At 36.7% G+C, this 25500-nt stretch overlaps 1 long non-coding RNA gene across 2 annotated transcripts in view; it reads left to right on the top strand.

Annotated features, from left to right (window-relative positions):
* LOC122892950 overlaps positions 1–19541 on the top strand; it is a 66097-nt gene extending 46556 nt beyond the window's left edge. For both annotated transcript variants that reach the window (XR_006381543.1, XR_006381544.1), the window contains 3 exons: positions 15588–15690; positions 16646–16745; positions 17686–19541. This is a non-coding gene — a long non-coding RNA (uncharacterized LOC122892950). The remainder of the gene's footprint in view (positions 1–15587; positions 15691–16645; positions 16746–17685) is intronic.
* Positions 19542–25500: the final 5959 nt, after the last annotated feature.

Below are 25500 nucleotides of genomic sequence, written 5' to 3' on the forward strand. Positions count from 1 at the left end.
GTGTGTAAGAAAGCCACTGATTTCTGTACATTGACTTTTTATCCTGCCACATTGTTGAATTGCTGTATGAGTTCTAGTAGTTTGGGGGTGGAGTCTTTTGGGTTTTCGATATAAAGAATCATGTCATTTGCGAAGACAGAGAGTTTGACTTCTTCATTACCAATTTGGATACCTTTTATTTCTCTCTGTTGTCTGATTGCTGTTGCTAGGACTTCTAATACTATGTTCAACAAGAGTGGTGAGAGTGGGCATCCTTGTTGTGTTCCTGATCTCAACGGGAAGACTGCAAACTTTTTCCCATTGAGGATGCTATTTGCTGTGGGTCTTTCATAGGTAGATTTTATGAAGTTCAGGAATGTTCCCTCTATTCCTATACTTTGAAGCATTTTAATCAGGAACGGATGTTGGATTTTGTCAAATGCTTTTTCTGCATTGATTGTGAGGACCATGTCGTTCTTCTCTCTTCTCATATTAATTTGTTCTATCGGCCACAGCAACTTCTTTCAAGATATGTCTCCAAAGGCAAAGGAAACAAAAGCGAAAATAAACTTTTGCACAGCAAAGGAAATAGTCAAAAAAGCAAAGAGGCAACCCATGGAATGGGAGAAGATATTTGCAAATGACAGTACAGACAAAAGGTTGAAATCCAGGATCTATAATGAACTCCTCAAACTCAACACACACAAAACAGACAATCATATCAAAAAATGGGCAGAAGATATGAACAGACACTTCTCCAATGAAGACATACAAATGGCTATCAGACACATGCAAAAAATGTTCATCATCACTAGCCATCAGGGAGATTCAAATTAAAACCACAATGAGATACCACCTTACACCAGTTAGAATGGCCAAAATTAACAAGACAGATAACAACATGTGTTGGAGAGGATGTGGAGAAAGGGGAACCCTCTTACACTGTTGGTGGGAATGCAAGTTGGTGCAGCCACTTAGGAGAACAGTGTGGAGATTCCTCAAGAAATTAAAAATAGAGCTTCCCTATGACCCTGCAGTTGCACTCCTGGGTATTTACCCCAATGATACAGATGTAGTGAAAAGAAGCAGCAATGGCCATGGTCGCTAAACTGTGGAAAGAACCAAGATGCCCTTCAACAGATGAATGGATAAGGAAGATGTGGTCCATGTACACTATGGAGTATCATGCCTCCATCAGAAAGGATGAATACCCAACTTTTGTAGCAACATGGATGGGACTGGAAGAGATTATGCTGAGTGAAATAAGTCAATCAGAGAGAGTCAATTATCATATGGTTTCTCTTATTTGTGGAGCATAACAAATAGCATGGAAGACATGGGCAGTTAGAGAGAAGGGGGTTGAGGGAAATTGGAAGGGGAGGTGAACCATGAGAGACTATGGACTCTAAAAAACAATCTGAGGGGTTTGAATAGGAGGGTGGGTGGGAGTTTGGGGTACCAGGTGGTTGGTATTATAGAGGGCACAGCTTGCATGGAGCACTGGGTGTGGTGAAAAAATAATGAATACTGTTATGCCGAAAATAAATAAAAAATAAATTAAAAAAAGAGAAAATCTTAATAAAATAAACTAAAATGTTAAAAAAATGTTCCTCTTATGATTGAGGTTAAGTTTTAAAGCATTGTGGTCTGAAAACATGCCGGGAATAATCCTGGTCTTTTGGTACTGTTTGAGATTTGATTTGTGACCCAGTATGTGATCTATTCTGGAGAACGGTCCATGTGCACTTGAGAAGAATGTGTATTCTGTTGCTTTAGGATGGAATGTTCTGCGTATATCTGTGAAGTCCATCTGGTCCAGTGTTTCATTCAAAGCCCTTGTTTCCTTGTTTATATTCTGCTTAGATGATCTGTTCATTGCTGTGAGTGAGGTGTTAAAATCCCCTAGTATTTTTGTATTATTATCAATGTGTTTCTTTAATTTTGTTATTAATTGGATTATATAATTGGCTACTTCTAAGTTAGGAGCATGAATAATTATAATTTTTAGACCTTCTTCTAGGGTGGATCTTTTAAGCATTATATAGTGTCCCTCTCCTTCCCTTACTATTGTATTTTGTTTAAAGTCTCATTTATCTCATAGGATTGCTATCTCAACTTTTTTTTTAATGTCTATTAGCATGATGAATTGTTCTTTGGGTCTAAAATGAATCTCTTGTAGACAGCATATGGTTGGGCCTTGCATTTTTATCCAGTCTGACACCCTGTGTCTTGATTAGAGCATTTAGCCCATTTACATTGAGAGTCATTATTGAAAGATATGAATTTAGTGTCATTGTATTACCTGTAAAATCACTCTCTGTATTTTTTCTGTATTCCTGTCTGGCCTGTATTTCTTTTGGTCTCTCTTTAACTTACAGGATCCCCTTAAATATTTCTGCAGGGCTGGTTTAATGATCACAAGTTCTTTTAGATTCTGTTTATCCTGAAAGCTCTTTATATCTTCTTCCATTCTGAATCACAGTCCTGCTGGATAAAGTATTCTTGGCTGCATGTTTTTCTCATGTATTACCCTGAATATATCATGCCAGCTGTTTCTGTCCTGGCAGGTCTCTGTGGATAGATCTGATGCCAGTCTACTGTTTCCATCCTTGTAGGTTAAGGAACTTTTATCTTGAGCTGCTTTCAGGATTTTCTATTTCTGAAATTTGCAAGGCTCACTACAATATGTCTGGGTGTTGATATATATGTACTGATTCTGAGGAGGGTTCTTCTTGTCTTCTGGACACAAATGTTTGTTTCCTTCCCTGGATTAGGCAACTTCTCAGCTATTATTTGCTCACATATACCTCTCTCCCTTTCTCTTTCCTCTTCCCCTAGGACCCCAATTATTCTAATATTGTTTCACTTCATGGTGTTGCTGATTTCTTGAAGCCTCCATTCATGATCCAGTAGTTGTTTATCTCTTTTTCGCAGCCTCCTTACTTTCTGTCATTTGTCTTCTGTGCCATTGACTCTGTTCTGTCTCATATACCCTAGCCATTAGAGTGTCCATTAGACTGCATCTCAGTTAAAGAAATTTTTTGACTGATTAGATCTTAGTTCTTTTATTTCTGTACTAAGGGATTCTATAGTGTTGTTTATGCTTTTTTTTCAATCTATCTAGTATCTTTGTAATCATTATTCTGAATTCTAGGTCTGATATCTTACTTATATCTATGATTAAATCTATGACAGATAGTATTACTTCTGGTTCTTTCTTTCATTGGAATCTCTCCTTCTAGTCATTTTTTTCCAAAGGAGACTAGATGAATGAGAGAACAAAATAAAAAATATCCACCATGATTCCAGAGAAATGTACACTAGACAAATCTGAAGAGATTAGAAACCAGAAAAGAAAAGAAAAAAGGAAAAAGAAAGAATAAATCTAATAGGTGGATAAAAACACTTGGTCCTGGATGTATTCTAGTCTCTGTGTTAGAAGACACTAAGTCCCAAAACTGTAATTAAACTCAGATATGTAAATACAGAAGAAAAAATGTGTACAGTGAAAGGAAGCCAAAATGAAGAATATATCTATAAATGGTAAATGTAAAAATAAAAATTAAAAAAGTACTTTAAAAAAGATTTGATAAGTTAAAAAAAACTAGTTGAAAGTAAAATAAAAAATAAAAAGAGAAAAAGAAAATTTTAAACTGAAAGACTAAGGAATCATGAGAAAAAACCCTCAAATTCTATATACTGTTTCACCCAGTGTAGGAGTTTTTCAGTTCTCTGTGATCCATAAACTTGACATTAGCCTAATATTCCTGCTGGTCTTTTGTGGGAGGAGCTTGTTCCATTGATCCTCAGTTATCTTCTCCTGGGTGGAGTTGCAGAACCCCTTGTTAATTGGCCAAGCTCAGTTTAATCTGCACTGGGTTGCTCTATGTGGCTTTTGTTCCCTGGAGGCTTTTCTAGCCACTTGAGAGAATAAAGAAAAAAAATAAATAAAATAAAAATGGTGGCACCCTGATTTCCAGCCCTGAAACTGGAAGATCGTGGCTTGCACTCTTCACTGTACCCTCTGGCAAGAGCAGTTAGTTACTTTTGTGTGTCCCAAAGTCTGCAGAGTTCTATAGTGCACAACCCCACTTATCTTCCCAGGGGAATGAGTAAGGTCTTGCTGATGTCCTGCCACTTGTTGGGCCCCTGCTCAGATAGCAGCTGCCCAACTGTGCCATGGTTCATGGTGTGACAACACTGATTCGAGAGCCCACTCCTGGGATTAGTGACCATAGCTGGCTTCTTCATTCCAATGACTGGAAATTCTGCCACACTCAGACACCCCTGTTATTTCTGTGACCCCAGGGACATGAGTCCACACTGGCCCACCTAGGATTCTGCCCCACATCACCATGTGAACACATTTCTGGTATGGATGTCCCTAACAGGTGCAGACTTCTAAAAGTTCTGATTTTGCACACCACTGCTATACCTCTTTCTGGTAGCCAGTTTATGCAGGCTCACACCCCTTGGTGATTTTCTTCCAATATATCCCCCCCAACTCACTTATCCACACCTCCTCCCTTGCAAAAGTGGTTGCTTTTCTATTGGTAGAATTACAGAAATTCTTTTCTTAGATCTCAGGTTGAATTCACAGGTGGTCAGAATAATTGGATAGATATCTTGCTGAATTCAAGGGACCAGATGAAACGAGGGTCCCCCATTCTTCCACCATATTCCCTGCACATCAAGATCTCAAGATACTCCTTATCATACAGAAGAAGCTGAGGGCTGATGGAGGGGAGGTGGCTGGGGGATGGGCAAAATGGACAATGGGTATTAAGGAAGACATTTGTTGTATTTAGAACTGGGTGTTATTTGTAAGTGATGAATCACTAAATTCTATTCCTGAAACTGATATGAACCTATATGTTAACCCAATAGAATTTAAATATTTGTAAATGAAAAAAAGGAAGGCTAAGCCATTTATATGCATTAGAGGGATTGAATTATACTGTGATCTATACATATCCAATTCATGGGTGAAGCTATCTATTTGAGTGCATAGATGGCAGCCTAAATATACTTGTAGTAAAGAGACCTGGGGAATTATCACATGAGCACTGAAAATTTGAGAAATGGTTCTGTCTACATGTGAGCCATTTACACATTTGTCTGTGATGATGGAAACTTCTCAGTGTTCATTGGTCTTTTGGGGACTGTTAGATGGTCAAAATCCAAAAAGATTATAGATTTATTTTTCTCTAGTAAGTGAAACAAATATATGAAAATCAAACAGTAGGTATGCATCTTATTCCAAGAATACTGATATTATTCCAGGGAATTATAATGCTCCAAATGGCAGTAAGCTTCTGCTTACATTGGCTAGCCATTGATTGTATTTGCTGTTCTCCCTGACTTCAAGATGTGATTCTAGTGTCCAATGATCACAAAATCCTTAACGTTTAGTGTCTATCACTTATCTCAGATGGTCAGCCACTTACAAACATGCCTGGGTCAATGATGACATCAATAATTTGTTGGAAAACCTGAATGACAAAAACATTTCTCTGAAACTGAGTTCAAGTCATATAAAGACCACATAACAAAGTTAGTTTGACCTGAAATAGATAGAGGTAACTTAAGATCTATTTTATTGGATAAAATAGATATCAGGAAAATAAAGGCACAGGATAAATACTAAGTAATAACACAAAATTACCACAGGGAGGGTGTCTGGGTGACTCAGTCAGTTGATCATCCAACTCTTGATTTCAGCTCAGATTTTGATCTCAGGATCATGAGTTCAAGCCCCACATTGGGCTCCATGCTGGGCGTGGAGCCTACTTAAATATATATAATTACAAAATGATCCCTAAATGATTTAAATAGTACAATAGCAAAGTACCCATTTAATAAAAAAAGAAAGCAGCTAAGAATGAATAGAGGGGCCAAAATGATGCAAGATATATAGAAGACAGAAGAAGGGGGAACATAAATCCAACCATATGACTATTAAGTTTAAAAGACAGAAAGTGGGAGATCCATCAAATTTAAACAGCTATACTCACAGTCTTCCCATTGAGATCAAGAATACGACAAGGATGCCGACTCTCACCACTCTTGTTCAACATAGTATTAGAAGTCCTAGCAGTAGCAACCAGACAACAAGAGAAATAAGTATCCAAATTGGCAATGAAGAAGTCAAACTCTCTCTCTTCACAGATGACACGATACTTTATATGGAAAACCCAAAAGACTCCATCCACAAACTCCTAGAACTCATACAGCAATTCAGTAACGTGGCAGGATACAAAGCCAATGTACAGAAATAAGTGGCTTTCTTATACACTTAACAATGAAAATACAGAAAGGGAAATTAGAGAATTGATTCCATTTAATATAGCACCAAGAACAATAAGATACCTGGGAATAAACCTACCCAAAGAGGTAAAGGATCTGTACTCGAGGAACTACAGAACACTCATGAATGAAACTGAAGAAGACACAAAAAATGTACGACCATTCCATGCTTATAGATCAGAAAAATAAACATTGTAATAATGCCTAAACTCACTAGATAATCTATAATTTCATTGCCATTCTGATCAAAATTCCACCGGCATTTTTCAAAGAGTTGGAGCAAACAATCCAAAAATTATATGGAATCAGAAGAGTCTGTGAATTGCTAAGGAAATGTTGAAAAAGAAAAACAAAACTGGGGGCATCATGTTGCCTGATTTCAAGCTTTACTACAAAGCTGTGATCTAACAGCATGGTACTGGCATAATAACAGACACATAGACTAGTGGAACAGAGTAGAGAACCCAGATATGGACCCTCAACTCTATGGGCAAATAATCTTTGACAAAGCAAAAAGAAATATACAATGGAAAAAAGACAGTCTCTACAATAAATGGTGCTGGGAAAATTGGAGAGCTGTATGTAGAAGAATGAAACTCGAACATTCTCTTACACCGGACACAAAGATTAACTCAAAATGGATAAAAGACCTCAATGTGAGACAGGAATCCATCAGAATCCTAGAGGAGAACATAGGCAGTAACCTTTTCGATATCAGCCACAGCAACTTCTTTCAAGATATGTCTCCAAAAGCAAAGGAAACAAAAGCGAAAATGAACTTTTGGGACTTCATCAAGATCAAATGCTTCTGCACAGCAAAGGAAACAGTCAACAAAACAAAGAGGCAACCCACGGAATGGGAGAAGATATTTGCAAATGACAGTGCAGACAAAAGGTTGATATCCAGGATCTATAAAGAGCTCCTCAAACTCAACACACACACAGAACAGATAATCATATCAAAAAATGGGCAGAAGATATGAACAGACACTTCTCCAATGAAGACATACAAATGGCTATCAGACACACACACAAAAAATGTTCATCATCACTAGCCATCAGGGAGATTCAAATTAAAAACACAATGAGATACCACCTTACACCAGTTAGAATGGCCAAAATTAACAAGACAGATAACAACATGTGTTGGAGAGGATGTGGAGAAAGGGGAACCCTCTTACACTTTTGGTGGGAATGCAAGTTGGTGCAGCCACTTAGGAGAACAGTGTGGAGATTCCTCAAGAAATTAAAAGTAGAGCTTCCCTATGACCCTGCAATTGCACTCCTGGGTATTTACCCCAAAGATACAGATGTCATGAAAAGAAGGGCCATCTGTACCCCAATGTTTATAGCAGCAATGGCCATGGTCGCCAAACTGTGGAAAGAACCAAGATGTCCTTCAACGGACGAATGGATAAGGAAGATGTGGTCCATGTACACTTTGGAGTATTATGCCTCCATCAGAAAGGATGAATGCCCGACTTTTGTGGCAACATGGATGGGACTGGAAGAGATTATGTTGAGTGAAATAAGTCAAGCAGAGAGAGTCAGTTATCATATGGTCTCACTTATTTGTGGAGCATAACAAATAGCATGGAGGACATGGGGAGATGGAGAGGAGAAGGGAGTTGAGGGAAATTGGAAGGGGAGGTGAACCATGAGAGACTATGGACTCTGAAAAACAATCTGAGGGTTTTGAAGGGGCGGGGATGGGAGGTTGGGGGAGCCAGGTGGTGGGTATAATGGAGGGCACATAAGACATGGAGCACTGGGTGTGGTGCATAAACAATGAATTCTGTTATGCTGAAAAGAAATTAATTTAAAAAATTAAGCAACTATACGTTATTTTTGAAAGAGACAATTTAGAATAAAATACACAAATTGTTTGAAAGTTAATGATGGGTAAAACTATATTATGCAAGGGATATCCAGAAGAGAACTGGAGTTTCTATTCTGATATAGAAAACAGGCCTTAAGTTAAAATATTATTGGAAATGAAAACAGATATTATATAATGATAGATGGATAAATCTGTTTTTTAAATTTAACTTTATTTTTTCAGTGTTCCAAGATTCATTGTTTATGCACCACACCCACTGTTCCATGCATATGTGCCCTCCTTAATACCCACTACCAGGTTCACCTACTCCCTTCCAAAACCCTCAGTTTGTTTCTCAGACTCCACAGTCTCTCTTGTTTTATTTTTGTGTATGTTATAAGAGAATGGTCAAGTTTCCCTCTTCTGTACATAGCTGTTCAATTTTCCCAGCACCATTTATTGAAGAGACTTTGTTTCTTTCACTGGATATTTTCCCCTGCTTTATTGAACATTATTTGGCCATAGAGTTGTAGGTCCATTTCTGGACCCGCTACTCTCTTTAACTGGTGCATGTGTTTTTGTGCCAATACCATGCTGCCTTTAGGACATGAGCATTGGTTCCATTCCCCAGATTGGGAAAAATTTTTATCCAGAATTTGTTCAACTATATCTTCTAGTCTTCTCTCTCTCTCTCTCCACTCCCTCAGGGATCCCAGTAATTCCGACATTGGAACATTTTATGGCGTCATTTATTTCCTTAATTCGGTTTTCATGTTTTATAAGCTGTTTCTTCCATCCTCCTCCTGATCCTTTTTCTCTATCACTTTGTTCCCTAGATCACTAATTCCATATTCTGCCTCAGTTACCCTAGCTGTTAGAGTATTTAGATTAGATTGAATCTCATTGATAGCATTTTTAAGTTCTCCCCAGGCAGCTATTACTTCTTCCCTTAGAGGTTCTATATTGTCACTAATGGTTTTCTCCAACCTAGCCATTGTCTGGATAATTGTTACCCTGTTTTTCCTTTCCAACATACTGTTTATGTCCATATCCAATAGTTCTGATGGAGAGGGCACAGTATCTGAATTTTTCCTCTGTTGGGTGTTCCTCCTTCTAGTCATTTTGGTGAGAGGTGGGTGAGAGGATGTATAGCTGAATGTAACAACTGTGATCCAGGCAAGGTGCACCCTGGAACATTTTGGAGCAATCAGAGGTCACCACCAAAAAGAAAGAAGAAAGAAAAAAAAGAGAGAGAAAGAGAACCACAACAACAAAAAAATAAAACCCAGCCAAAATGAGCCTGCAAAGTAAGATTTATAAGGTAAATAAACAAAAACTAACAACCAAAAGGACCGACAAAATAAATGACAGGGGAAAAAAGAAGAGCCCAGCCAAAATGAATCCCAAGAATATGATTTATATGACCCCAGAACAAAACAAATACACAGAAACACTAACAGAAGAATAAGATAGGATGGTGGTTATAAATCCTTGATATGGATGAGGAATGTTATTTTGGTTTTTCCTGGGTGTATCTTGATATCTTTGTTAAAGGATTCAATAACCAGAGATACAGGGAAATAAAACTGGTTTATATATAAGGGTAGTGTTGAATAGGGAAAAAAGATTACCTTAAGCTTATATCTATATGTATATTTTTAAAAAGAAAAGAAAAAGAAACAGAAACACAGGTTTATGTACGGAAAAAGTTTAAATTAAAAAGTCAGTCATCATATGATTTCACTCATTTGTGGAGCATAACAAATAGCATGGAGGACATGGGGAGTTAGAAAGGAGAAGGGAGTTGGGGAAAATTGGAAAGGGAAGTGAACCATGAGAGACTGGGCTCTGAAAAACAATCTGAGGGTTTTGAATGGGTAGAGGGTGGGAGGTTGGGGTACCAGGTGGTGGGTATTATAGAGGGCACGGATTGCATGGAGTACTGGGTGTGGCGAAAAAATAATGAATGCTGTTTTTCTGAAAATATATAAATTGGAAAAAAAATAATGAATACAGTTATGCTGAAAATAAATAAATAAATAAATAAACAACAAAAAAAATTATTATGGTTTGACCTGGGTGGCTCAGTGGATTAGGCCTTTGCCTTTGGCTCAGGTCATGGTCTTGGGGTCCTGGAATCAAGCCCCCATCAGGTTCTCTGCTCAGCAGGGAACCTGCTTCCCCTCTCTCTCTGCCTGCCTCTCTGCCGACTTGTGATATTTGTCAAATAAATAAATAAGATTTTTTTAAAAAGTTATTATGGAATATGTTGCATTAAACCTCTAGTTGTAATGGTAAGTAGATTTTAAAAAATTAACAGAACAAGAATCATGAGAACAAATTTTTAAAAAATTATCTATGAAATATGCAGGTTTTTAAAAATTTATTTATTTTTTTCAGTGTAACAGTATTCATTGTTTTTGCACCACACCCAGTGCTCCATGCAATCCGTGCCCTCTCTAGTACCCACCACCTGCTTCCCCCAACCTCCCACCCCCCGCCCCTTCAAAACCCTCAGATTGTTTTTCAGAGTCCATAGTCTCTCATGGTTCACCTCCATTTCCAATTTCCCCCAACTCCCTTCTCCTCTCCATCTCCCCATGTCCTCCATGCTATTTGTTATGCTCCACAAATAAGTGAAACCATATGATAATTGACTCTCTCTGCTTGACTTATTTCACTCAGCATAATCTCTTCCAGTCCCATTCATGTTGCCACAAAAGTCGGGCATTCATCCTTTCTGATGGAGGCATAATACTCCAAAGTGTACATGGACCACATCTTCCTTATCCATTCGTCCGTTGAAGGACATCTTGGTTCTTTCCACAGTTTGGCGACCATGGCCATTGCTGCTATAAACATTGGGGTACAGATGGCCCTTCTTTTCATGACATCTGTATCTTTGGGGTAAATACCCAGGAGTGCAATTGCAGGGTCATAGGGAAGCTCTACTTTTAATTTCTTGAGGAATCTCCACACTGTTCTCCTAAGTGGCTGCACCAACTTGCATTCCCACCAAAAGTGTAAGAGGGTTCCCCTTTCTCCACATCCTCTCCAACACATGTTGTTATCTGTCTTGTTAATTTTGGCCATTCTAACTGGTGTAAGGTGGTATCTCATTGTGTTTTTAATTTGAATCTCCCTGATGGCTAGTGATGATGAACATTTTTTGTGTGTGTGTCTGATAGCCATTTGTATGTCTTCATTGGAGAAGTGTCTGTTCATATCTTCTGCCCATATTTTTGACATTATTATCTGTTCTGTGTGTGTTGAGTTTGAGAAGTTCTTTATAGATCCTGGATATCAGACTTTTATCTGTACTGTCATTTACAAATATCTTCTCCCATTCCTTGTGTTGCCTCTTTGTTTTGTTGACTGTTTTAGGGGAATACCGTGAGCTTAATATATTGTTTTCCCCTGGTGTTAGTGTTTTACAGTTTTATGGGGACCCTGTTGTGTTGTCTCTTGTTCTTTTGGCTTCTCTGGGTGGGGGAGTGCTGCTGCGTTGTTCTCCTGTCAGTCTTGCTTGGGTTGAATTGCCCTGCAGGTTATCAAGGGGTTGGGCTCTGTGGAAACCAGTTTTTCAGGCTTTTGTTCCCTGGAGGTTTTTGTTCTTTGGTGTTTTTTGTGGATTTTTGGAGGGTCAGAGCAAAGAATGTATCTGTCTTCACTCAGACCCCTGCCTCAGAGAAAAGCCTCAGACTGTTTCCCTCTGGGTGGTCCAAAGCACACACACTTCCTCTCTCTTAAACCACTGAACAGTGCAACTGCCCATAGGCTGTGTGCACCCCAAGTCACCATCCCAGTGGTCACCTGAGGCCCCTGCTTCTTTCTGAACCCCCATTCCACTAAAACTGTGAGAGATATTGGTCTAGGGAGCCTACTTCCAGTGGCTGCCTTTGCCGGGACTGCTTTCTGGAGTCTAGGGCCATACCAGGTATGCTCAGACCCACTGGTCATGCAGGTCATGGAGGGCTGCCTGCTGAGGGATTCTGACCTGAGGTTGCACTGACTTCTCTCAGGCATGGGCTGGGAGTGTCTGGACCCTGTGGCTGGTTGTGGAAGTCTGCAGTCCTAGAGAACACTGGCTGGCGCCCACATCTGGTTCTCTCAGGGACAAGCGGGAGTGTGTTCAGCCTGAATGGTGGTGCAAGCAGCAGAAAGCCATGGGCTCAGGGACCATGGACTGGAGGCCCCGCTGGACCCCACTGGACTCTCCGGCCTGGGTAGTCACCAGCGGTGACTGTCCTGGGAATGTGGGCTTTGGCCTGTGCCCATGACTGCTTGATTCCACCAGTTGCCCCTTAAGATGTTTTGCTCTTTTTGAGTGCTTTTAACCAGACTCCAAGTTAATGCTGGTCCCCAATCACAGGGCACTTTTTTATTGGGTATTTCTTTCCAATGGGTCACTTCTGGTGGCTCGCTCCCCTTCTGATTATCCTCCCACATCAGTCCAAGCATTTCCACTGTGTTTTACCTCTCCATTGATGTCTTCTGCCCCCAAAGAGATCCAGAAGTGTATAATCTTATATCTTAGGCTGATTTTGTGGGTGTTCACAGTGTTCTGGTAGACATTCAGCTCACTTTAGGGGACCAGTTGAAACAGGGTATCCTAATTCTCCACCATCTTGCCCATCACCCAAGATTTATAGTTTTAAATGACTATGAGAAAAGAGTAATATATCAAATAAATAACCTAAACTCCTATCTTAAGATACAAGAAAAAGACTCAACTAGAAAATCAAGTATGTAGAAGTAAATAAATATTTGAACAAAGTCAATGAAATACAAATAAAACCTCCAAAAAAACTGTAAAGAAAACCCATGAGACCAAAAGTTACATTTCTTCAAAGGTTAATGAAACTCTAAAATCTAAAAAGACTTTAATTAGACTGAACAAGAAACCAAAAAAGTTAGGAATGAAAGAGGGGCATTGCTAATGACCTCTAGATTCCATCAGAAATATTATTTACCTCTCTATCTATCTCCCCATGTCCTCCATGCTATTGAAGAGAGTTGGGGGAAATTGGAAGGGGAGGTGAACCATGAGAGACTATGGATTCTGAAAAACAATCTGAGGGTTTTGAAGGGGCAGGGGGTGGGAGGTCGGGGTACCAGGTGGTGGGTATTATAGAGGGCATGGATTGCATGGAGCACTGGATGTGGTGCAAAAATGATGAATACTGTTATGCTGAAAATAAAAAATAAATTAAAAAAAGAGAAATATTATTTACCTTGTGTTTTCTTGAGGGGAGATGGATATGGAGGAATCCAAGGTATAGTTTCACTTAAGACTCAACAATTGTGCCACTGATTAGATTCCAATCAATATCAGTGCTTATCTATGTGAAACTTCCAGAAGGTCCCTTGACACTATTGTATAATCCATTCATGTTTATCTATGTTTCTAGCCAATGTCTGTTTTAATTAGTCAATAATTTAATCAATTTTAGGAGACCTTTCATAATCTCAACTTTAGATACATACATTAATGATATTGTGAGTCCTCCATATTTTCCATTCCTATGGACTCTAGGATTTGGGGCATTTTTGTGTTTAGACCAAAGCATAAAAGCATAGTTCTTTTCAGGCAAGAAGATGACATTGGACAAAGTAAGGTATGTGATTGAGAGAACATCCCTGAGCCCTCAATAGTGTGACCTGTTAGGTACAAGCATTAGAAAAGAATAAGAAACCACTGTAAACACATTTCATGACAAGTTGGAAGACTGTATGCACTCCCAACCTGTTTAGTTATTTTCCTCAATTTTCTGTACACCTTGGCTCTCAAAAGAGTTGATGTCATATTTCTGAGGTGAAAATTAGTTCTTGGGAGCAAAAGAAATCTTAAATATTAAGTGTATCATGGCCCTCCAGACATCCACCATACATGAGTGATATAAAATGTATCTAAGGTATTAAAGTTTAAGGGTGTGAAAACTAGGGGGAGATGTCTAAAAAAATATCCATGAAGGTGATAATAATTTTTTTAAATGTTGAGAAACACTATCATACAAGTTTAAAGAAAATCTATTTCTGCCACCTAACTGTAAGAATCAGATGTGATGGAAGCTAGAGCAGTTGCTACAGTTGGTCAAGATTTCCTCAGTAGTAGCAGTTTTTTCAGTGACAGTGGTTCTTTTCCCATTTAGATTCATTTAAATCTTTTTCTTCCAGGATATATTATTCTAACTTAGATCTTAAATATTTTCTGAAGAACTGTATCTGTGTGGTTCCTTTGAAAGGAAAGGCTTTTGTCTTTCATTGGGACTTTGAGAAAACCCCAAGGTCCACATCTATTTATTTGCTAACAGCAATTTTCAGAATCAAATTTACTCTGAGACCAGAGAATTATATATGCACAATGTTATCCCATTATTTTGGCCCCTGAGATTTATAAACTTTTGTTCAGCAGGAGCCAAACTTCTGTTGGAAATAAATTATCTAGAACTACTCTCATATATGCCAATACATTATTAAATATATGGATCTTATAAAAATAACTCTTTAAAATATTTTGGTGAAAATATATTTGAAAATAGAATTATAAGATACCACATAATGATAAATATCTCTAAATTTGTCAGTAGACAGGAACTGAAATAAAAAAGACAATGATATTGTATCAATATGTTTATATTCAGAAGACAAATACACTTTGTAACAATTATGGGGTTTTTTTGCTTAGTTTTTCTTTAATATAAAGGTTAACATTTTACACCTTTACATAAATTTAGTACTTCAAGATATTTTAATGGTTTACATGTTAAAAGAAAAAAATCTAAGTATATTTGATTAACTTTGTGATACGATGTTCTACAGATGACTTCAGAAAGACATTTTAGGACATTGTTTTAAGATAGACATAGTTCTAGTTCACTGAGTAATCAGTAAATTTGAGATTTAAGAAAATAACTTTGTTTTGTGGCAAATATTAGACTGTTGTTATAAAAGAGTAATTTAGTTTAGTCTAATTTTTCCAAATATTTGTATATTATTGATGTGTGTATTTTCTTCTGAAGATGGTCTTGAAAACATTGATAAATAACAATTTTCTTTTGTAATTGGAATTGTTGGGAACGTCCCTTGGACTTCACCAGATAGTAATAGAGAAACCATATTTTTAGAGATCTATGTATAATAGTAAAAATGTTTTGTAACATGCAGTCTTAATAGGATAAGAATATTTTACTTTGCTAAAATAATTATTAGCCAGCCACTTTTTGGCTCTATTGGATCTCAGGGGAAGGGAGAGCAGTGCACATTTGAAGTAAGATATTACAAGTCTTTATGCCCATGACACATAAAGACTTAGTAATATCCACCCTTCGAAATCTGTAAAACATGATACCCACAATTTGTGAATATTTTATTGCAAAATTTGATTATATATACAGCTCTTTGTGTATATAGGTAAATTTATATTTATATCTGCATATTTTTTTCTTAATTCGTTATTTTTCCTCTTTTATTTTCCTGCTAGATAATGATGGATGCATATGCCATTTCCAGAGAGTGAGATGACAAATTATTTTTAAGTCAGTGGTTCTCCATTGCTACCTGTCGCCTTTTGGACGCCCTTGCAGGTATGACTACATTATCAGGGAACTGCATGATTACTGGGAAAAAAAAATCCCAAGAGGGACAGCAGTTGATAGATCTTACTCTTCTTAAGCTTGATGACATTTTGTTGTAACTAAATATCATTAAAAACTCATCCAAGATCCAGGTAATAGTGGGCACAAAAACTGGGAGTTGTATCTGTGGGTCATGACAGGTCTTACCAAATGGGGGACTTCCTCAACAATCACTCCTAAAACAGAATCAACTTCTATAAGACCATTTACTAAGTTGCTTCTCAGGTCTTTATTTCTATGTTTGACTAATCAAAAGGGCTTTTAATTTCTTATGACCTGATTTTTTTTTTCAGCATAACAGTATTCATTATTTTTTCACCACACCTAGTGTTCCATGCAATCCGTGCCCTCTATAATACCTACCGCCTGGTACCCCAACCTCCCACCCCCCAGCCACTTCAAACCCCTCAAATTGTTTTTCAGAGTCCATAGTCTCTCATGGTTCACCTCCCCTTCCAATTTCCCCCAACTCCCTTTCAATGACCTGATATTTTTAGTTTACTTTTGTGATACAAGTACCTATGGATTGCCAGGCATAGAATAGGTTCTCAATGAACTTTTATTGAATATAGATATGTAAGTAGATTATTTAAGTGATTTTGTAAATAACCTGGCCAACTAAGCAGAAAATGATAAATGATGGGGGAAAAGAGGCATGATTTTCAGTGGGATTCAAGCAATTCAGGCTGTCTTGGAAATGCACAGGAGAGAAAGGTTCTGATAAAATATGTTGATATTGAAATGTATAGAGTTATAGTGCAAATAGCTGTAGTTTCAGAGCTGTGTGAGTAAGAAGCAGCTCCCAAATGAAATTAATATGAAAAAGTACCAAAGAATAACTTCCCAGTATCCAGCTGATTAACCTTTTTCACTAGAAGTGGTATTTCTCATTTTTCTCCCTCAGATTACTTCTTGGGAACTCTTGGGTATGAGTGATACCAGTAAATCTCTGAAACAAGACTCTTCAGACAAGGAGACTGTGGTCTGAGGACCACGCTTTGAAGGTAAAGTTTTTTCAGAATAGTCCTTGATTTCTAGGAGCAATCATATTTAAGTAGGAAAATATATGTTAGTTTTCTGAAGATTGATGATTTGGTTATATTCTAATTGAAGATTGATGATTTTGGCTATATTCTAATTGACTCAAGGGCCACAATGCATGGGAGTTAAGAGATACAGCTTCTCAGGTGGTGCAGTAGGTTAAGTACCAAACTCTTGGTTTCCGCTCAGATTGTTATCTCAGGGCCCTGAAACCAAGCCCTGTGTCGGGATCCACACTCAGTGCCGAGTTTGCTTAAAACTCTCTCTTCCTCTCCCTCTTCCTTTCCTCTCTTCTCTCTCAATCTCTCTCTCTCTCTCTCTCTCAAATAAATAAATAAATATTTTTTTTAAAAAGAGATACAGCTTTTCTTATATACCTTCATAGATATTCTATATTTCTGTTAGTGTGTTTATGGTGACTATGAAAGATTTCCCTAGCTTTTCTTATCCAATGACCTAAGCTCCTACTTGGCTGAATTCATTGTGTTAACAGAAAGTGGTTGTGTGCATGAGATTTAGTGGTTTTCAGTATCTATTGGACTGGAAGAAAGAATAATAGTTTTGTCTGAAATAATTGATCAAATGAATGAGTGACCTAGAATTTTAAGGTCCAATACAGAGAGAAAGAGACAGATAAAATTCTTAGTTAATTGAAGATATCTATTAGTTTTTAGCTTGGTGAAGAAGAAAAAGTAGCACTGATGTTGATTTAGGAAGGTTTAAAGTAATTTTTCTGGCCACATGGTGAATGCAGCATCTAAAAATGTGGCTTTCTTTTTGTCCTCTGAGTAGATTCATACATAGCACATGTAGACGTAGAGTTTATAAGGATTTCATAATCCTCAGTGTGCTCCTTACAAAATGTCTCTCACCTTTGCCATTTTTTCCTCTGTATCCTTGCAGGTGGTGACCACCAATATGAGGTCGATTTGTTATTGTGGGTGCCATTACTTCTACCACCAACTGCACCAAAACAATGATACACTCTTCTTTATGCTTGGCGATTCCTCTCTTTCCCGTGTTGCAGTGGACACCTCCTGCAGATAAGAAATGCTTAACTGAGAAATGCTCATGTTGGGATATCATCGATGAGACTTTAATTTGGGCATGGTGACTGTTTCCCTTGCTGCCACTTGACTCAATCCCAGGAGCCTCAGTAGAGGAAATATTATTATACAAGAAACTCAAAATGGTGGAATTTCTCAGTGCTCCCATAAATATACATTTATAATTTCCATTTACCATATGGTAAAAATTTTAAATAGGATATATTAAAATAAACTGCACAATTTTTTTTCAAAAATCCAAAGCATATTTAAATATCTAATATATAAAATATGTGCCCTCCTCTCTGCCAGTTCTCTCCCTCAGAGTTTTCTTCTCTTAAGAGTTGTGTGCATTCTTTAAGTGGATAGATGCACACACACAGACACACATATACACAAACTATTTAGAGGGGTTCTGGAAGTGGGGCCATACTGTACACATTCTTCTGCAAATTGCCTTTCATTTTACAGTTTTAATACCATTTTCTATTTCAATAATATACATCTGTGTCATTTGTTGAATGACTGCATGACTGTTTTGTAGATGAAATATAATTAAATGTTATAAGACTTTCTCATCCATAGATATTTGTTAGCACAAAATTTTTGTGCAGTGAACCTCCCTATCAATAATTTTGCATTTGTTTCTTATATCATAATAAATTACTTAGCAGTTGAAATACTGGGATTATGCACATTTAAAATTATTACAAGATTTCCTTAAAATGTGGTAACAACTTTATCTTCAAATGGCAATGAATGAGATTGCCAGCTTTCCCACAACTACACAGATAATGGATTTTATAAATATTTAAACTTTTTGCAAATGTGATAGCCCAAACTATTGTCTTAAATTGTATTTCTTTTGTTTTTGAGTTTGATCATTTTTTCATATGTTTATTAGCCATTTGTATTCTTTAATTTCCTCTTTATGTCCAATTTGGGGGTGGAGGTTTAATCTTCTAATTTTGAAGAGCTCATTTATTATTGAAGAAAAAAGGTTTGGATTGTTAAGCTTTACAGATATTTTTTATGCACTTTTAAACTTTATTTTTGTTATAAGAATGTGTATGATTGTTATATGTCCAAGTATAACCATGTTTGCTTTAATGGCTTATGAGTTTCATGACATTTTGGAAAAATATTTATACTGATTTCATAAAACCGTTCACCTATGTTAACTTTTATTCTTTTGTCTTTCTTTTATTCAAATTCTTAAATCATGAGAAATTTTTTTGATTTGAAATCTTAAAGTTGCCAAGTTATTTGCCATTACTTGCGATTATTTGCCAATAATTGCCCATTTATCTGTGATGCCATCTTGCACACGTGCTGTATTCTCATCTGTGACTGGCACCATTTTTGTTCTGTGGATCTGTGTGTCTCTTCTTCTGCCTCCTGTTTCATGTGTCTTCTCGTTGAAAGAAATTACAGTTTAGACTGCAATTTCATCAACTTTAATAAATTAATTTAGGGGAGAATTTGGTTTTTAATAATATAAGTCTTCCTACCCAAGAATAAGGTATGTCTTTCTTTTTATTAAACAATTTTAATTACTGTTAATATTTTCACTTTGTGATGGGGGGTTTATTTTCTCCCTTGATATTTTTTCTACATCTCAAAGTTTTGCTTTGGGGGGTAAGTGCTCACCTTACTCTTTCTCATGACATTTCAGATTTTTCCAAAATACATACCAAAACCTTTGCAAATGCTGATCATCTTGATTCTTTTCTTCCAAGTGATATTGATTTATTTATATTGATAATGTTCACTGACTGGTACTTTCAGAGCACTTAAATGTGAAATTATTACCCATCCTTAATTTAATCAGTTTTTAATGGAATGTTTCTCAGGTTTGACCAGTACATTGTTGCTGGTCTATTACCCCAAAAGACTCCAAGGGAAAAAAAACTATAATCAACAAGAGCTGAGTGTGTTAAACTTACTGCAGCAAGGGAAAACACCATTTTGACAATGTTTAATAGTGTTCTAAAAGTTGGCTTTGAGGTCTGGGCTGATGTGATTTAAGATGGGCTTTTCAAAGAACTGTCTAAGAATGGACAAAATTTGTGAAGCAGTAGTATAAGGTTGGCAAAAGAGTAACATGAGGTCCTTGATGTGAGTCTAGAAAAACAAATTGTTGTCTGATGAGCTGTATGCCTATGCGAGTAAGATGTTTTCAGTGATAGAAGAGATATTAGCTTATATGAGAAAACTGTAAATGTATTTATTTGTTTGCAGTTCTATCTTTTGTATAGGACTCTACTAGGGGTGGTATCAAGTCCTAGTCCCAATAGGTAAGTTATTTTGATTTAGGTGGTCTCAACCATCAATGAAATATGTGAATTTTAAATTTGAAATGTTTTTGTGTATCATGTTAGGTAAGTCTCCCACTTTATATATATTTCTAAGAAATTTTAATCAGAACCAGGTTGTAGATGTAATAAATGCTTTTTGCATAAAAAATTGTATTATTCTTCAAACTTTTATTATTGTGAAATAATTCTATTATTGAAATTTTCTTTTATTCCTTAAATGAAAAAACCCTATTTGGTACCAAAAAGTTGCTCTAAATTTATTACTAAATTATGAGTATCTTAATTTGATTTTGACTTTTTGCAAGTATGCTATTAAATGAAGTTGATCTGCAATTTTTTTCTTTTTCCTTTTTTTAAAATTTTTTTTCAATGTTCCAGAATTCATTGTTTATGTACCACACTCAGTGTTCCATGTAATACATGCCCTCCATAATACCCACCACCAGGCTCACCCAACTTCCCACCTCTCACCCCTCTATATATTTGCCATATTTTGATTTCAGATGCTCTGTTTGCATTAAGTAATTTCTAGGATTTTGTTTTTTACTCAATTCTGTGGAATGGGTTGAAAATCTTTAGCATTAATATGAATAGTTAAGTGAACACATCAATTAAATAATCTGACCTCTCCTTTGATTTTGGTGGTTTGAAGTAGAACTAAGGCTATCTAGAAAATTATCTCACCTTTTTCCGCAGTGATTCCTTTTTTCTTTTTTCAACTTTTACTTAACTTGTTTCATCCTAGAAAATCGTAAGCCAAGCATATTTTCCAACACAGTGACAGGAAGTTATGCAAAGTGTTCTTTCATCACTCTTATTAAATTCTCATTTCAATTAATATTAATTTTCATCCCAGTTTTGGTTATTTCTGCTATGCTTTTTTTTTTTTTAATGAAGTCTAACTCATGGAATTTTAGCAATATTAGCTCTTCCTTTTCCTTTCCTGCAATCAGCTTTTTGGTGTAACTTATCAGTGTGGGGTTTTTTTATGTTCTAATTTATTTATATATTTTTCTGTAGTCTTTTGTGTTTTTTAAATAAATTCTAAACATGTATAATACTCTTATTTTCACTTGTTTTGGTAATGAAAGATTGTTCTATTGTAACTTTTATAAAACTTCTCTCATTATGAACACAGTGTAAATATGCAGAGAGTAAAGAGAAAAGAACAGTAAATTTGCAGACATCAGGAAACCAGGGTCCACCATTATCAACAGTTTACCATATTTACTTCATGTTAATTATAAGGTATTTTCAAATAACTTACAGAAATTATAAAACTTCTCTTTCCCCAGAATCATTTTTAAAATTGTATATTTTTTACAGGTAATATATGTTACAAAATTTACAAAAGTATATTCAGCAAAAGTAATTCAGCTCAATTCTGTGCTTTATAACTACCCAATTTCCCGTTTTTGGAGAAAACTAACCTTATAGCTTCTTGTTTCTCCTCTCAGACACACACAGACACAGACACAGACAAACACACACATTTTGTAATGTTGTGTATCTTAGTTTTCTGTATTTATGTACTATATAAATATTTTACTATTTCTAGGGACAATTGGATGGCTCAGCTGGTTAAGCATCTGCCTTCAGCTCAGGTCATGATCCCAGGGTCCGGAAACTAAGTTCTGTACTGGACTCCTTGTTCAGTGGGGAGCCTACTTCTTCCTCTGCCTCTGCCACTCCTACTGCTTGTGGTTTTTTCCTTTTCTCACACAAATACATAAAGAAATCTTTTTTAAAAAGGAATATTTTACTATTTCTGGCAAATCAATTCATATCAGTATTGAGAAGCTTTTTAAATATTTGTATTCTCACACAGCTAACATTTCCATAGTTAAATGCAGAGATCTTAACTGTATAATTCATTGAGTTTTCCTAAGTGCATACCCATGCAACTACTACCTTAATCAGGAAGTAGAATCTTTTTATTACTTGAGAACCTCCTCTGCTGCTTCAATCACATCTATTTCTCATATGAAACAGTGTTCTAATTTCTATAATAAATGAGTTTTATCTGTTCTTGAGATTAATACAAATCGAATCACACGGTATGTGCTCCTTTCACCCATCATGATATTAGAATTCATCCATGTTATTCTGTATATTAGTGGATTTTAAAACTTTCAACTGCAGGGTAACATTTAACTGAATAAGCATATTATAATTCACTTACCTATTCTTCTATTGATGGAATAGGTAATGGGCTGTTTCTAGCCATTTTGAATATGTTAGCAGATTTCTTACATAATTGCCTAAAAATGGAATGTGCTTGATCATAAGATAGAATTTGCTTAACTTTATAGGAAACATCAAAAATGTACTCTAATATTTGGCATATTTTTACACTCTCAACCCATGCTATATGATATTTTCAGTTACTATCCATTATCACTAACCTTGGATATTGTCATTCTCTTAAATTTTATCTATTTCAGTGGGTGTGAAGTGATATCCTACTGTGACTTCAATTTTCAATGTGTTTATTTAAAAAGATAAACAAGTTTTCATGAGGTTAGCTGCCAGTTATATATATTATTTGTTAAAATTTATTTTCAATTTATTTATTTTCAGAAAAACAGTATTCATTATTTTTTCACCACACCCAGTGCTCCATGCAATCCGTGCCCTCTATAATACCCACCACCTGGTACACCAACCTCCTACCCCCCCCACCACTTCCAACCCCTCAGACTGTTTTTCAGAGTCCATAGTCTCTCGTGGTTCACCTCCCCTTCCAATTTACCCCAACTCCCTTCTCCTCTCTAACATCCCTTGTCTGTTTCTTTTTTCCAAAGTTTATTTTTTTCTTCCAAGCTTTTATTTAAATTACATTTGGTAACATTCAATGAAATATTTGATTCAGGTATATAATTTAGTGATTCAACACTTACATACAATACCAGTTCTCATCACAGCAAGTGCATTTTTAAAGTCTTATTAATGTATTTTTTAAAAAATTTTCAGCATAACAGTATTCATTGTTTTTGCACCACACCCAGTGCTCTGAGCCCTCTATCTACCCACCACCTCGTTCCCCCAACCTCCCACCCCCCGCCCCTTCAAACCCCTCAGATTGTTTTTCAGAGTTCATAGGCTCTCATGGTTCACCTTCCCCTCCAATTTCCCCCAACTCCCTTCTCCTCTCTAACTCCTTTTGTCCTCCATGCTATTTGTTATGCTCCACAAATAAGTGAAACCATATGATAATTGACTCTCTCTGCTTGACTTATTTCACTCAGCATGATCTCTTCCAGTCACGTCCATGTGGCTATAAAAGTTGGGTATTCATCATTTCTGATGGAGACATAATACTCCATAGTGTATATGGACCACATCTTCTTTATCCATTCATCCATTGAAGGGCATCTTGGTTCTTTCCATGGTTAGGCGACCGTGGCCATTGCTGCTATAAACATTGGGGTACAGATGGCCCTTCTTTTCACTACATTGGTTTCATTGGGGTAAATACCCAGGAGTGAAATTGCAGTGTAATAAGGAAGCTCTATTTTTCATTTCTTGAGGAATCTCCACACTGTTCTCCAAAGTGGCTGCACCAACCAACCAACAGTGTAAGAGGGTTCCCCTTTCTCCACATCCCCTCCAAAACATATTGTTTCCTGTCTTGCTAATTTTGGCCAATCTAACTGGTATAAGGTGATACCTCAATGTAGTTTTAATTTGAATCTCCCTGAGGGCTAGTGATGATGAACATTTTTTCATGTGTCTGTTTCCATTGGTATGTCTTGATTGGAGAAGTGTCTGTTCATATCTTCTGCCCATTTTTTGATATGATTATCTGTTCTGTGTGTGTTGAGTTTGAGGAGCTCTTTATAGATCCTGGATATCAACCTTTTGTCTGCACTGTCCATTTGCAAATATCTTCTCCCATTCCGTGGGTTGCCTCTTTGTTTTGTTGACTGTTTCCTTTGCTGTGCAGAAGCATTTGATCTTGATGAAGTCCCAAAAGTTCATTTTTGCTTTTGTTTCCTTTGCTTTTGGAGACATATCTTAAAAGAAGTTGCTGTGGCTGATATCGAAAAGGTTACTGCCTATGTTCTCCTCTAGGATTCTGATGGATTCCTGTCTCACATTGAGGTCTTTTATCCATTTTGAGTTTATCTTTGTGTACAGTGTAAGAGAATAGTCGAGTTTCATTCTTCTACATACAGTTCTCCAATTTTCCCAGCACCATTTATTGTAGAGACTCTCTTTTTTCCATTTTATATTTCTAACTGCTTTGTCAAAGATTATTTGCCCATAGAGTTGAGGGTCCATATCTGGGCTCTCTACTCTGTTCCACGTGTCTGTTTTTATGATATTACCATGCTGTCTTGGTGATCACAGCTTTGTAATAATGCTTGAAATCAGGTAACGTGATGCCCCAAGTTATATTCTTGTTTTTCAACATTTCCTTAGCGATTCCGGGTCTCTTCTGATTCCATACAAATTTTTGGATTATTTGCTCCAACTCTTTGAAAAATGATGGTATAATTTTGATTGGAATGGCATGAAAAGTATAGATTGCTCTAGGCAGTATAGACATTTTAACAATGTTTATTCTTCCAGTCCAAGAGCATGGAATGGTCTTCCATCTTTTTGTGTCTTCTTCAATTTCTTTCATGAGTGTTCTGTAGTTCCTCGAGTACAGATCCTTTACCTCTTTGGTTAGGTTTCTTCCTAGGTATCTCATGGTTCTTTGTGCTATAGTAAATGGAATAGATTCTCTAGTTTCCCTTTCTGTATTTTGATTATTAGTGTATAAGAAAGCCACTGATTTCTGTACATTGACTTTGTAACCTGTCAAGTTACTGAATTGCTATATGAATTCTAGTAGTTTGGGGGTGGAATCTTTTGGGTTTTCCATATAAAGAATAATGTCATCAGCAAAGACAGAGAGTTTGACTTTTTCATTACCAATTTGGATACCTTTTATTTCTCTTTGTTGTCTGATTGCTGTTGCTAGGACTTCTAATACTATGTTGAACAGAGTGGTGAGAGTGGGCATCCTTGTCATGTTCCTGATCTCAACAGGAAGGCAGCAAGCTTTTTCCCATTGAGGATGCTATTTGCTGTGGGTCTTTCATAGATAGATTTGATGAAGTTCAGGAATTTCCCTCTATCCCTATACTTTGAGGCTTTTTTTTTCAATTTATTTATTTTCAGAAAAACATTATTCATTATTTTTTCACCACACCCAGTGCTCCATGCAAACCGTGCCCTCTATCATACCCACCACCTGGTACCCCAACCTCCCACCCCCCCCGCCATTTCAAACCCCTCAGATTGTTTTTCAGAGTCCATAGTCTTTCATGGTTCACCTCCCCTTCCAATTTACCCAAATTCCC

Source organism: Neovison vison, chromosome 13 (assembly GCF_020171115.1).
Source record: "Neovison vison isolate M4711 chromosome 13, ASM_NN_V1, whole genome shotgun sequence".
NCBI classification, from domain to species: domain Eukaryota; kingdom Metazoa; phylum Chordata; class Mammalia; order Carnivora; family Mustelidae; genus Neogale; species Neogale vison.